Here is a 13,099-nt window from a genome sequence, read left to right on the forward strand (position 1 = left end):
CTTGTCAGACAAGTTCTTTATTCCCAGTTTGTATATACAGTTCCTATATGGTTTGAATACAATCAGCTAAGTGCAGGATTGGCATGTTTGCCTTCTGTTATACTCAGTCATTGAGCACATGACACCACAGTATAGATTTGCTGCTTAATCTTTATCTAGCTTTTTCTGCACATCTCCAGCTCCTTCAAGGCATAACTTTACAATCTTCCTCCCATGCTTGTCAAAGGTTCTTATAATACACTAACCACACTTTCCAGCTTGAATTCATGATTCATATGGCTTTTTTGGTGTAGAGGTGTCACCTACGAAAGACAGATGCAACATGGCTGAACAAAAAAAAAAACAACAACTGTCTTTATGATTTAAAAACCTGAGGAATAAATGGAGAAACAGATACAACAATAGTATATATGGAGCACTGGTGGGTTTTTTTATCTTGTAGCCATGATGTACTATATTGTGCACAAAATTCAGTTTTGCATGCTTACAAAAGACTAAATCGAGCTCACAATATAATATGCACACAATTTGCTTTTTTGTGCTCTGAATGTGAGATTTCGGGCTCAAATTGTGTTCACACTTTGGTTGTGTCCTTCCTAAAGAAAATGTGCCTGTAAAGCTGGATTGAAGTGAGTGAAAACTATGGGTTTTACAGTAGTATATTTATTCATTCAATTCTTTGTAATAATGAATAGTATGTCTACCATTCTAACAGGATCATATTCTGCTAGACCTGACGATTGTCAAAACACACTTTCAACCAATTCCGAGCAATCAGTGTGCATGTGGGAACATCTGCAAAAACTAACAAAGTTTAAAGATCCCACAAGCAAGGATGAGGTGTTTGAGGGAAACATGAGCAACAGAATCAATGGAATATTGTGAGTTTGGATCTCAAAGGAAAAGAACTCCCACCAAATAGATCAGCTGCGCATCAACTCTCTTGAGGCAAAGATCTTCTTTAGCACCGTCTCCAAAAAAATTTAAAGCTTTACTTCAATCGCTACATCAAGAAATCTGTGAGGAAGGCTGGCATGGACTTCCAGCCATGCCAAAAATGGAATGATTTGCAACTTTCTTTGCTCCTGCAGTACTCTGGAATTAAATTTTCACTAAGCATATTTTATTCATATAAATAATAGGACTAATACTTGGTTTAACAAGCTGATCACATCTTTCATCTGCCAAAATGCTTATTAAATCAAAGCCAGGTAGCTCTTCCACTACTGTACAACATAAATCTGTTTCACACCCTGTATTGCCGGCTCACAGTAATTCTCTCCACTTAGAATGCCTTCTAATCCACTAACCCCAACAATTTCTGAAGAGAGGGGTGGCCGATGTTATGGCTGATATCGCCAAAACTAGGAAACTCTCACTACAACAATGGATAAATACCATATAACATATCTGAAAAAAATATTATTTTTTTTTTATTTTGGGTGAGCTGCCCTTATAAGGTCAATGTTTTCTCATTGAGAAACTCCACATACTTTATGGATGTCATTTTTACCCCGTCAGGGATCCTAAAGGGGCCGACAATCTCTCTCCCCATGATTCCAGCCCAAAACATTACTCCACCTCCTCCTTGTTGGCGCTGTAGCCTTGTTTGCATGGGGTGGTGTTGACAGAAATGTATAATGTGCTCTCAAATTGTCAAGTGTATATATGTGAAAGAGTTTGTATTGATGACCGATGGGTGGCAGCTGTGAGCTAAGCCGATGTTGTAAAAGTGTTAATAAAGTTTTTTCTTCTTGACGGTAAAGAGACAGGAGTTTAACGTGTGTGGCAGTCCTCCATAAAGATATATACATTCGGTTTAGTATAATATTTTACACGCCATAACCGCTGTAGCATGTATTTCTGCTAACAGGTGGCCATCAACCAGCCATCCACCACTCCATCCATCTGGACAATCGAGGGTTGCACGGCACTCATCGGTGAACAAAACAGTTTTTAAGTCAGTCTTCATGTATTGTTTGGCCCACTGAAGCTGTTTCTGCTTGTGTGCAGTGGATAGAGGAGGTAAAAAGGATGGCTTACGCACAGCTGCAAACCTCTGGAGGACCCTGCATCTTGTTGTTCGGGGCACGTTGGAGGCACCAGCAGCTTCAAAAACTTGTCTGCTGCTAAGACAAGGCATTTTTGCAGCTGCTCTTTTAACCCGATGTAATTGCCTGTTGGAAAGAGTCCTGGATCTTCCCTTATCAGCACGCACACGTGTGCTCTGAATCAGCTACATACTTCTTGATTGTGCGATGATCGCGATGAAGTGTCTTGGCAATGTTGATTGTTGTCATGCCTTGACCTAAACACTCAACAATTTGTTGCTTCTCAGCAGCCGACAGGTCCTTTTTCTTTCCCATTTTGGTTGAAAATGTAGGCTGCTTAATAATGTGGGACAGCCTTCTTAAGTAGTGTTGCCTTTAATTGGACACACCTGCCAAACTAATTAGCACAGGTGTCTGCAACTGCTTTCAGTGATATAAAGAGCCCCGACACATATCTTGATCGCCCATGAGTTCAACTGACAAACAAAAAAATTCTTATCTTATCACTCCTAAACACTTTTTGCATAATAATTTGGAACGCAGTGTAGAATTGTCAGAATCTCTAAAGATGTGATCAAACGCTGTATATCAATAATCTCAGCTTTCCTGATGGAATCCCTCAAACCAGACGGCAAAACCCCTCTCGACCTTTCCAACAGTACTCCTCATCTTGAACCTACATCTGTTTCTTAATTTCCTCAAACTGTGTCTCCATTTACAAAGCAAATTCACCGTTATCATGCTGAATGGATTTTACTGGAGGCCCTCAGCACATGTTATGAACATGGTGACTAGACTAACAGACGGGTATCATGTCATCGTCAACTTACAACCGCGATGTTCCGATTGACTGAGTGTAAGTTCATTTGGTTGTAAGTTGGCCCTTTATTTTCTAAGCAAAAATGATCATATGTATAATATACTGTTTAATAAAATAATACCTTTAAGTTATATTGTTTGGTGTTTTTTAACCTTTTTATCATCGTTCTCTCACGAGGATGCTAGTGCTGCCAGCAGTTGGGGCAGAAACTGTCATACACTCAGGCTGGGCAGCACTTACGCAGCAAGATGGTGCAGACGTGCGCACATATTTGTGATCTCGGAACAGTCATAAGTGGCATACGTCATAAGTCGACGACGACCTGTATAATGTCAAGCAGCATCTCGCTTGATCGTTCACTTAACTTAAGAGGTGCTTCAGTCAGTAACCACACAGGTATAAATTCCACCTTTCAGTCTTTTTCCTTTTCCTTGTATAACTTGTGTAACCTCAGATACAAGACCCCCAAACAAACCGTAATATGATTTTGTCCCATTTGATAAATTGGACTTGGGATATCTCAACTGGCAAGGCCTAAAACAAATAGAGAAGCCTTGGATATACTGTATATTCATTTTGACTATTGCTATCCTTGAACTAATGTTAGGGTAGACCATTGTTCAAGTTATCCTTTTGTATCTCGCAGTTTACCTTGTTATAATTTGTTGTATAGATATTGGATAGCCTTTTTGGTGGTAGTGACTCCCAGGTATTTAATTGTCGTTTTAAAACTAAGTGAATCCTGCATCTCTTTTGATGGAGTGTAATTAAATGTAAGGATCTGTGTTTTTGAAGTATTTAACTTATAACCTGAAAGGTTTCCATAGGTTTCTAAAATTCTCATCAGTGTGGGAAGTGATTTGTCTGGTTGTTCTAAATTCACTATGACATTGTCTGTAAAATGCCCTATTCGATGTTCAGAGCCATTCACCTCCACTCCTTTGAGGCCCTCATGTTGACGGACTGCTTGTGCTAATGGTTCTGTGTGTAGCGGACGGGGCTCTACCGCCGCCTTATAGGGGTTAAGTGGAGCTAAGCCCGGGGAGGACTGAGTGGGAAAGGATCTGAGTCCCCCACACCCAGTGCCTAAAACCTTGATGTTCAAGTCGTATGAACAAGTCGTTCCCTGTCTAGCGGCCTAAACGTAGTACAGATCTGCCCAAGTAGAGTGGACTTCAGGAGGAGGAATAACAGAAAAACACCTGGAATGCATGCAGCGTGGATGATGAGGATCTTAATATGGTACTACATATAAATTTCCTGGGTCTAACTAAACAGGTGAGGCACCCCTACCCCAGGATGAATAGCCTGCAACACTGAGAAACCTAAATATTATGAACATTTATTACTTTAAGCACTAATAATAAAAGAAAACATTAAGCAGAAAAACCTGAAACATCAATATTCGACAGGTATTTTCCGTTATGGTCACAATATCATCAACTCACCATTTGACCAGTTACTGGGTACATTTCAACTCACATCACAGTTGTAATGCGACGTAGAAATGACAGAACATTCACATAACAAAACTGCGCTGGTTTCAGAATATTCTCACATTCATCGCAAACCCCCTGACCATGATAATCCCTCAGGGGAAAAACTGAAAAATAAAACAACAAAAAATAAAATAAAATATTCATCATCAGATTATAACAACTAAAAACATGACATTTACCTTAATTGGATGGCCCATATCAAATATATTCAAACCCAATAATAACAAAAACAAAAAAATATTAACAACACTAAAAAGGGTAGGCAACAACAACAACAAATTTATTTTTGTATAGCGCATTATCACAACATTACATTGTCTCAAAGCGCTTTACAGCATCCACACCCAAAGCCCAAGTTATAATAAAAAAAATAAATTCACCAGGTCTTGAAAAATAAAACTGAAAAATACAGTAAAAAGAATAAAATAAAATGTAATTAAATAAAGAATAAAATAAAATATCCATCCAGATCTACTATGCTACTGCTATTGGTACAGGCAGGAGCAGCATCACACTTTCTAAAAGCTTGGAAAAAAGGATGCATCTCTCAGCATTATCTTTCCCTTTGGGAGCTGCTGGAAGCTGGGGTGGAAACTGAATACGCTTTACTAAAATCGCTGTGATTACATCAGTCCCCTATTGACTGTAAAAATATAGATGTATTTTTTAGTTGTTGTTATTTATCTCACGAGTTGCTGTGATTTTTTTGCTGCTTCCTCAAACCTCCTGCTGTTGCGCAGCTCATTTCGCTCTGCCCTGCCTAATGAGAAACCGGCTCATTTGCATACTAACAGTGATTGGATGTTTAGCTGGGGGAGGGTGAATGGGGGATCTCTGCCAAGTGCTGTGTGCGCCTGCACACAAACAGAGCGCAGAGGGAAAGAGCGAACAACAGGTGAAACCTTTCATGTCATTTGTGCCTTTTCCAGTGGATTTTTCAGCTACTGTAGTAAATCTTGTCCATATTCAGTTTGTGGGTAATTTATTTTTAATAATCTATTTTGTTTCATAATCTATGTTTAACAATAATATTGGTCGATAGTTTGCATAGTACTCCTTATCCCTTCCTGATTTTGGAATGAGTGTAATTATTGCTTCAGACCATGATGGTGGTGCCCCGCAGGCGACTGACGGGGCGTTGGAGGCAGGGCCGTAGGCGGCCGAAGAGTCATCAGAGGGGGACCCGTAGGCAACTGCCGAGTACAAGCCTGGAGGTCCGCAGGTGGTCGCCGAGCAGGAGCCGGAGGACCTGCAGGCACCCCTCAAGCTACAGCCAAGGAGACTACAGGCGAGCCAGGAGGTAGGGCAGGTGGGATCTGACCCCGACACAGACCCCAACCCCTTTCTGGGAGACCAAGAGGTGGGAACCTGGCAGGGATCTTTCCTGCCGTGGCGATAGAGGAGTCATTCCCCTGGAGGGGTCCAGTGGGGCCATTAGAAAAATCCTAGAGGGGGTCCCACTCAATTTCTTCTTCCCCCAAGGGGGTAGTCGGACAGTCCGGGACCTCTTCGGGGACAGGGGTCTTAAGAGCTGGTTGTGCTAGAATTGGGTCAGGAACCGGGGGGACTGGAGCCATAGATACAGGAACCGGGGAGACTGGAGCCAGAGGGACACGAATCATGGACAGAGCAGGAACTTCAGGGATGGGTGGAGCAGGTGCCTCTGTGGGTGGAGTAGGAACCTCAGAAACTGGTGGGTCAGAAACCGCAGTGGGGACCTCTGTGAGCATGTCAGGAACCGCAGCGGGGACCTCTGTGGGCTCAAGAACCACAGAAGGCGGAGCAGGGTCCGCCAGCACAGGAACCTCAGTGGGTGCAGCAGGAACCTCGGGCAGTGGCGCATCGACAGCCGGTGCTTCTGCAGGCAGCAATGCAGCCGGAGCCTTTGTGGGTAGGTCAGGAATATCAGGCACAGGTAAAGCAGGAACCACGTGGGGCAGAGCGTCAGCCACTGGGACTGGAACCGCTGGGGCCGGGGCATCGCCTGCCGGGACTGAAACCGCTGGGGCCAGGGCTTCGGCCGCCGGGACAGGAACCGCTAGGGATGGAACCAGGGGTTGCTCCTTGGTAGCAGGTGCAGTTCCTTTAAGGACCTTGGGGATTCGTGGGATGGCACCTGACATCCACCTGGCCCCTTTAAGAGCCAGATGAGTCCTGAAAAAGGGGTGTGTTGCGTAGGAGGGACTTCTCCCAATAAGCAGCAGGCGTAGGCGGCTATTTATATTATCTAATATAAAGTCAGGTCCATAAATATTGGGACATCGACACAATTCTAATCTTTTTGGCTCTATACACCACCATAATGGATTTGAAATGAAACAACTAAGATGTGCTTTAACTGCAGACTTTCAGCTTTAATTTGAGGGTATTTACATACAAATCAGGTGAACGATGTAGGAATTACAGCAGTTTGTATATGTGTCTCCCACTTTTTAAGGTCTTTGTCCTTTCTTAATTTTATCATGACTTTCTCCCGTTTTTTTGACTAGTTTAATCCATTGACATTAACTTGATACTGTTAGTCGTGATTATGTCCTGTCATGTTTTTGCAATTTATCCCCAAACAATCATGAACGTTACACTCATAAACTATAACTTCACACAAACCAAAACAACAATACACTTCCGAATGTGGGGTGCTCTCTTTCTCCTCCCCAAGTACCTGTTGTTGGGCAAAGGGGAAATCCACATATCTAATGAGGGCCCCTCTAGACTGGAACTACAGCTGGCTAGTCTAGATAACTAGACTAGATAAGTCCAATTTCTTCAGTCAAACCCCTCCCAGCCAGTCATTTGTACAACACAAAGAAGCCATTTCTCATTTTCCATATTCTCTCTTGATATTGTTGCAGTCTCTCCCTCACACGCTGAGCTGAGTCCCACCTCTGATCTTTCTGTAGCCACTGCCATCCCATCACTTCTCTGGACTTTTCACCCCCTACAGGTTCAGTGTCGTTGTCCCGTACTTCCACCACGAATCCTCTCTCCTTCATGTCCCACACTGCCTCTCTGGCACTCATGTATACTTTCACTCCATTATTCCAGTGAATTCATATTCTGTCGAGTGGTGTCTGAAAGTGTACTCCCTTGTCTTTCAGCGCTTTTTTAATGCCCCCGTAAGTCTTCTGTTTTTTCATGATTTAAGTTGGTAGATGTGATCAAAAACTAATTGCTTACCCCCAACCTGGATTTTTTTTCTGTCATGCCTTGTTTAGCAATGTCTCCTTCATCTCAAATTGAAGAAAATTAACCACAATTGACCCAGGGGTAGCATCACTCCGGCTCGGTTTTTGAGCGAGCACCCAGTGAGCTTGCTGAATCTGAAGGTTAGTCCCTTCTGGTAATTCGAGTTCATTAATTAGGAGTTGCTCAAGATACCTGTTTATAGAAGCCCCCACTGTGTTCTCTGACAAACCGAAAATTCGGATATTATTTCTCCTTGATCACCCTTCAAGATCAGTTATCTTCTCTTGCATCTGCCTTGTATGTTCCCATACCGGCATCCACACCTCATCCATAACAGTCCTCCAATCCTCCAGTTTGGCTATGCGGGATTGTGCTTCAGTAATGCTCACCTGTTGCGCCTGTAACTCACGGTGATTTTCTGAGACCTTTCGTTCCATTTCTTGGCGGAGACAGGTAATTTCTTCTTTCAGTTCTTTCTTGAATTTGTCTTTAAAAGTGCCAAATTCTTCTCTTAACTCCTGTGTGAGCTGTTTTATTTCTTTGCTAATGTTGGCAAAACCGGCTCACATTGTTTCCGATTGGCTCCATTCCACATTCTCTGCAGCAAGTGCCGCGCGTTCGACTTCTTGTTTTATAACCTCTCCTCATGCCTTGCGTTAACTATCGAGTTATGCGTGTTATGAGGATTTGTTTTGACCAGCTAGGAGGAGCTGGGTAACTAAAGATGCCCAGCACGGTATATTGCCCTTCCTCTCTCGATAAAAACTAAACTCACAAAAGAAAAAACATGGCAGGGATGATGTTCAGCTTACGCTTGGCCTCAGTCAGTTTCCCTATTGGTCACGTATCCTGGGTGAAGTGGAAAATTGATATCTATGGACATTTGAAAAATCAACTTGTCTGCCAGCTGGAGGCATTGGAGCCAGATAAAGGGGGAACCTCAGTGTCACAGTGTGGAGTGCATTGACGTCAGGAATCTCAGTGATCGGGGGGGATGCCAAAGTGGCCTGGTGTATGTGCCAAAGTTCGGCATATGACTTTTGCTCCTTCTCTTATTGACACACACAAATTTGCACATTGGGAGGCAGTTTGGACTTGTGGTAGGGCAGATCATAAGCTTCTAGGTTCACTGTCATGTGCCGATGGGAAGTGGTTGATGTTGAGTGAGTGGCCTTTGTCCAAGTATTTCAGTGGATTAGTTCTGCACTGCTGAAAAATCCCCCAAGCGGTACACTCAGCTTCCTTGTAGAGCATTACACTGTAATTCCACTATTGTGTTGTGTGCACATCCTACGATATGTAACAGCACATTCACCTCACCGTAGGGGTCAGGGTGTTAATGTAATTTATTAAAATATTGGTGACTCCCAGAAGCAACCATAGCTCCCTTACAGCAGTTAGTCATGGGCAGTCACAACAGATGTGGACAAATTTGTTGGTACCCTTACAGCTCATTGAAACAATGCTTAATTTCTCTGGAAAAGTGATTCAATTTAAAGCAATTGTGTAATGTATTACATGTATTTAATATGTGAGAGTAAACCAATTAAATTGTGAAAAGAAAATTTATTTTACAAAGATATGGTAAAATAGTATGGGCAGATTTATTGGTACGTCTAAAGAGACTATTTATCCTTGCATTATAGTCATGTTTCAAACTAAGTGCTTAACTTTAATTAGTGTCACAGGTGCCTTCAAGCTTTTCATCAGCCATTCAGCCTATTTAAAGGGAAAGAACATGCTACTGTGTTGTTTGGTATCATTGTGTGCACCACACTGAACATGGACCAAACATAGCAAAGGAGAGTGTTATGTTGCTCCCTTTTTGTATCCATATGCACACTTGCATTACACACCGAGCTACATAGACAAAGGTCGGAGACAACTCTTTTTACGCGCTTCATTTGCACGTTCCCTTTATTGAACAGAACACTCCAACCAACACACGCAGATTTACATGGTGCCATCTACTGGTAGAAACCTTTTACAACATATATTCAAGGTTCATACATAACATCCCTCCCCACTAAGATTTGTTGTTAATAAACACAGAACATTTACTTAGGAGTAATTCCTCTTTGCCCAACATAAGAGATACATTTTTTTATTATTATTATTAAGTTTCAGAACCAAACATTCGTGAATAACACTTTTTTTTTATATATATAAACTCACTCATCACGGTACCGTACTGGTGGTTTAGTAATCCTCACAGGATAGCGTCTTACAGTCTCTGTTACCTGTGTGTGTTCCATATGTGGCATTTCAATGGGTTGTGGGGTTTTAGTGATGGTCTCAGGAACTCCTATGTGAGGTGTACTAGGGTTAAGTGTGTTGTTACTATCACTCTGCGGTAGTAACAACGGAGGACTCACAGGCATCTGCACTACAGACTGTTGAGGCACTGACTCAGAACGAGCCAGCATCTGGTCCACATGGCGTTTCCATACCCCTTGTGTTCCTACATTTACCTTGTACGACACTGGTCCAGTTTTCTCCATCACCACACCTTGAGTCCACTTATCCTTCCCCTTCCTATAATCACGCACGAGAACTGGCACCCCAACCCCAAACTGTCTCTCTTTAGAGCGTTGGAGACGGCGTTGCTGTTGAGCGCCCTGTGACTGGTGCACCGCTCCAGCCACACTGGGTTTCAGAAAATCCAGTCGAGAGCACAGCTTGCGTCCAACGAACAACATAGCTGGCGTCTCTTTTATTGTCACGTGGGGGGTGTTGCGGTATGTCAAAAGAAATGTATCAAGGCGTTGCTGCACTGGTGTTGTTCCTCTGGATGATTTTAAGGCATGTTTGAATGTCTGCACAAAACGCTCCGCCAAGCCATTGGTGGCAGGATGGTACGGTGCTGAGCGGATGTGTTTGACACCATTGGACTTCAGGAATGTGCTGAATTCCTCAGAACAGAACTGAGGTCCATTGTCGCTGACCAAAATGTGTGGAATGCCATAGCGACTAAAAAGGCCCCTAAGCACCAGTATGGTCTCACTGGCTGTGGTGCTGTCCATGATGTGCACCTCAGGCCACTTGGAATGTGCATCCACAATGACCAGATACATATGTCCTTCAAATTGACCTGCAAAGTCTACGTGTATCCTTTCCCAAGGACTGGATGGCCAACTCCAAGGGTGTAATGGTGCTAAACCAGGATCTTTTTGCACATGCTGACATGCGTGGCAGGCTTTAGCTTGAAGCTCGATTTGAGAGTCGATGCCAGGCCACCAAACATAACTGCAAGCCAAGCTCTTCATTCTCACTACACCTGGATGTGCTGTGTGAAGCTCTTTCAAAACATGGGGGCGTAGTTTAGGTGGCCAATGCTGCATTCGAGCTGCAGCCATTGAAGGTATACTTTTCACTGGACTCAGAATGGTTGTCAACGGGCGATGGTCAGTGAGTAAAGTGAACTTATTACCATAAAGGTACTGATAGAACTTGCGTACTCCAAAGACTATTGCTAAAGCCTCCCTCTCGATCTGAGCGTAGTTTTGTTCCGCTTTGTTGAGAGTTCGTGATGCGTAGGCTATAGGTTTTTCTTCACCATCAGGCATGATGTGTGAGAGCACAGCTCCGACCCCATAGGGTGAAGCATCACAAGCGAGGCGGGGAGACAGTTCTGGATTGTAGTGAGTGAGGACTTCCTGAGATACTAGTCATGTTTTAGCTTCCTGGAACACTGACTCGCAGGCTGATGTCCACTGCCATTTCTTCTCTTTATTGAGCAGTTCATTCAATGGTTTTAGAACAGTGGCTAGATCGGGAATGAACCGTCCGTAATAGTTAAGCATCCCTAGAAATGAACGTAGCTGGCTGACATCACCTGGTGCTGGTGCTTCCACAATGGCACGTACCTTCTCAGGTGATTTGTGAAGCCCAGTTGCGTCAATGATATGGCCCAAGTATTCCACAGACTCCTGGAAAAACAGACACTTCTCCCGTTTGAGGTGTAAACCGTATTCTTCTAGCCTTCCCAGGACAGCATCCAGTGTTTTGAGGTGTGTCAGTTCATCAGGACCACTAACTAGGATGTCGTCCAAGTAACAATGAGTGTGAGGCAGTCCGAGAAGTACTTGGTCCATAGCCTTTTGGAATAGAGCGGGTGATGATGCTACGCCAAAAGGTAAACGATTGAACCCAAATAGTCCTTTTTGTGTAGATATTGTCAGCAGCTTCTTGGAGCTCTCCTCTACTTCCATCTGTAGATAGGCATTCGATAAATCTAGCTTACTGAAGCACTGACCTCCTGCTAGAGAAGCAAACAAGTCCTCAATGCATGGAATTGGGTACCTATCCACGCAGAGAGCTGGGCTGAGGGTGACTTTAAAATCCCCACACAATCTTATTGTGCCGTCCTTCTTACTGACAGGTACTACGGGCGTAGCCCAGTCACTATGTGCCACTGGTGAGATTACCCCCAGCTCAGTTAGGCATTTTAGGTCAGCCTCCACTCGCGGTCGAAGGGCATACGGCACATTACGTGGTGGACAGAATTTAGGGACACTATCAGGTCTTAGGGTCAGTCTGGCTTTAACCCCTTTCATTGTGCCTAACTTTTTAGAGAAAACAGCTGAGTGTCTCTTTAACACAGCCTCTAAATTGTTTGTTTGTCTTTGTTCAATGGCATGCACAGTCTTTAAGTCTCTCCAGTCCAGTTTAATGACTCTCAGCCACTCCCTGCCAAACAAAGGTGGGGCATCCACCTTCACCACGTACAAGGGCAAAACAGCACATTTCTTGTTTAATTCCACTTGCACTTTAACAACCCCTTCTGGTGCCAGAGGTATGTCTTTAACATAATATCAGTGGGTAGTAGAGGCAACTGGCTCAGATTTCTTTTATATTGTTCCCAAGGAATCAATGACACAGCAGCCCCTGTATCCAATTCCATTTCCATTTTCTTTCCATTAATTAAAGGCATGACTGTTATATGTGAATATTTCCCTTTTTGGGACAAGGTATATAATCCCAACTCACTATCAGTGTCTGATTTAGTTTGTTCACTTTCATTTTCATTTGCTTCCACATAATGAATTTTCTTCTTTTTGTCTTTCACACCGTGTTTAATTGCATTGCCTTTCTGTTCAGGCTTCCCCTCTTCTTGTTTATGTTCTCTGCTTTGTCTATTTTTGGTTTTACTCCTACACATTCGCTTCAAGTGGCCTTTCCTCCCACACTGGTGACAGTCCCGGTCTCTGAACCAGCAGTCATGATCAGTATGGTTTGTTTTCCCGCAGCGACGGCAACTCTCACCCTTTTGTGAGAGCACTGCGTTACCTTTAAGAGAACTGCTCAACTGCTGTATGTCACGTGCTGCAGTCTCTGCTGACACGGCATAATCGACTGCTTTCTGGAACGTGAGATCTCTCTCCGTCAAAAGCCGCTTCTGCACTATTTCACATTTTAATCCACAAACAAATCTGTCTCTTAATGCGTCTTCCAAGTAACCACCAAACTCACAATGTTCAGACAGTCTCTTAAGCACCGCGACATACTGTGCAATAGTTTCTCCTTCCCCTTGATTTCGCTTA

This window comes from Brienomyrus brachyistius, unplaced genomic scaffold (genome assembly GCF_023856365.1).
Source record: "Brienomyrus brachyistius isolate T26 unplaced genomic scaffold, BBRACH_0.4 scaffold56, whole genome shotgun sequence".
NCBI classification, from domain to species: Eukaryota; Metazoa; Chordata; class Actinopteri; order Osteoglossiformes; family Mormyridae; genus Brienomyrus; species Brienomyrus brachyistius.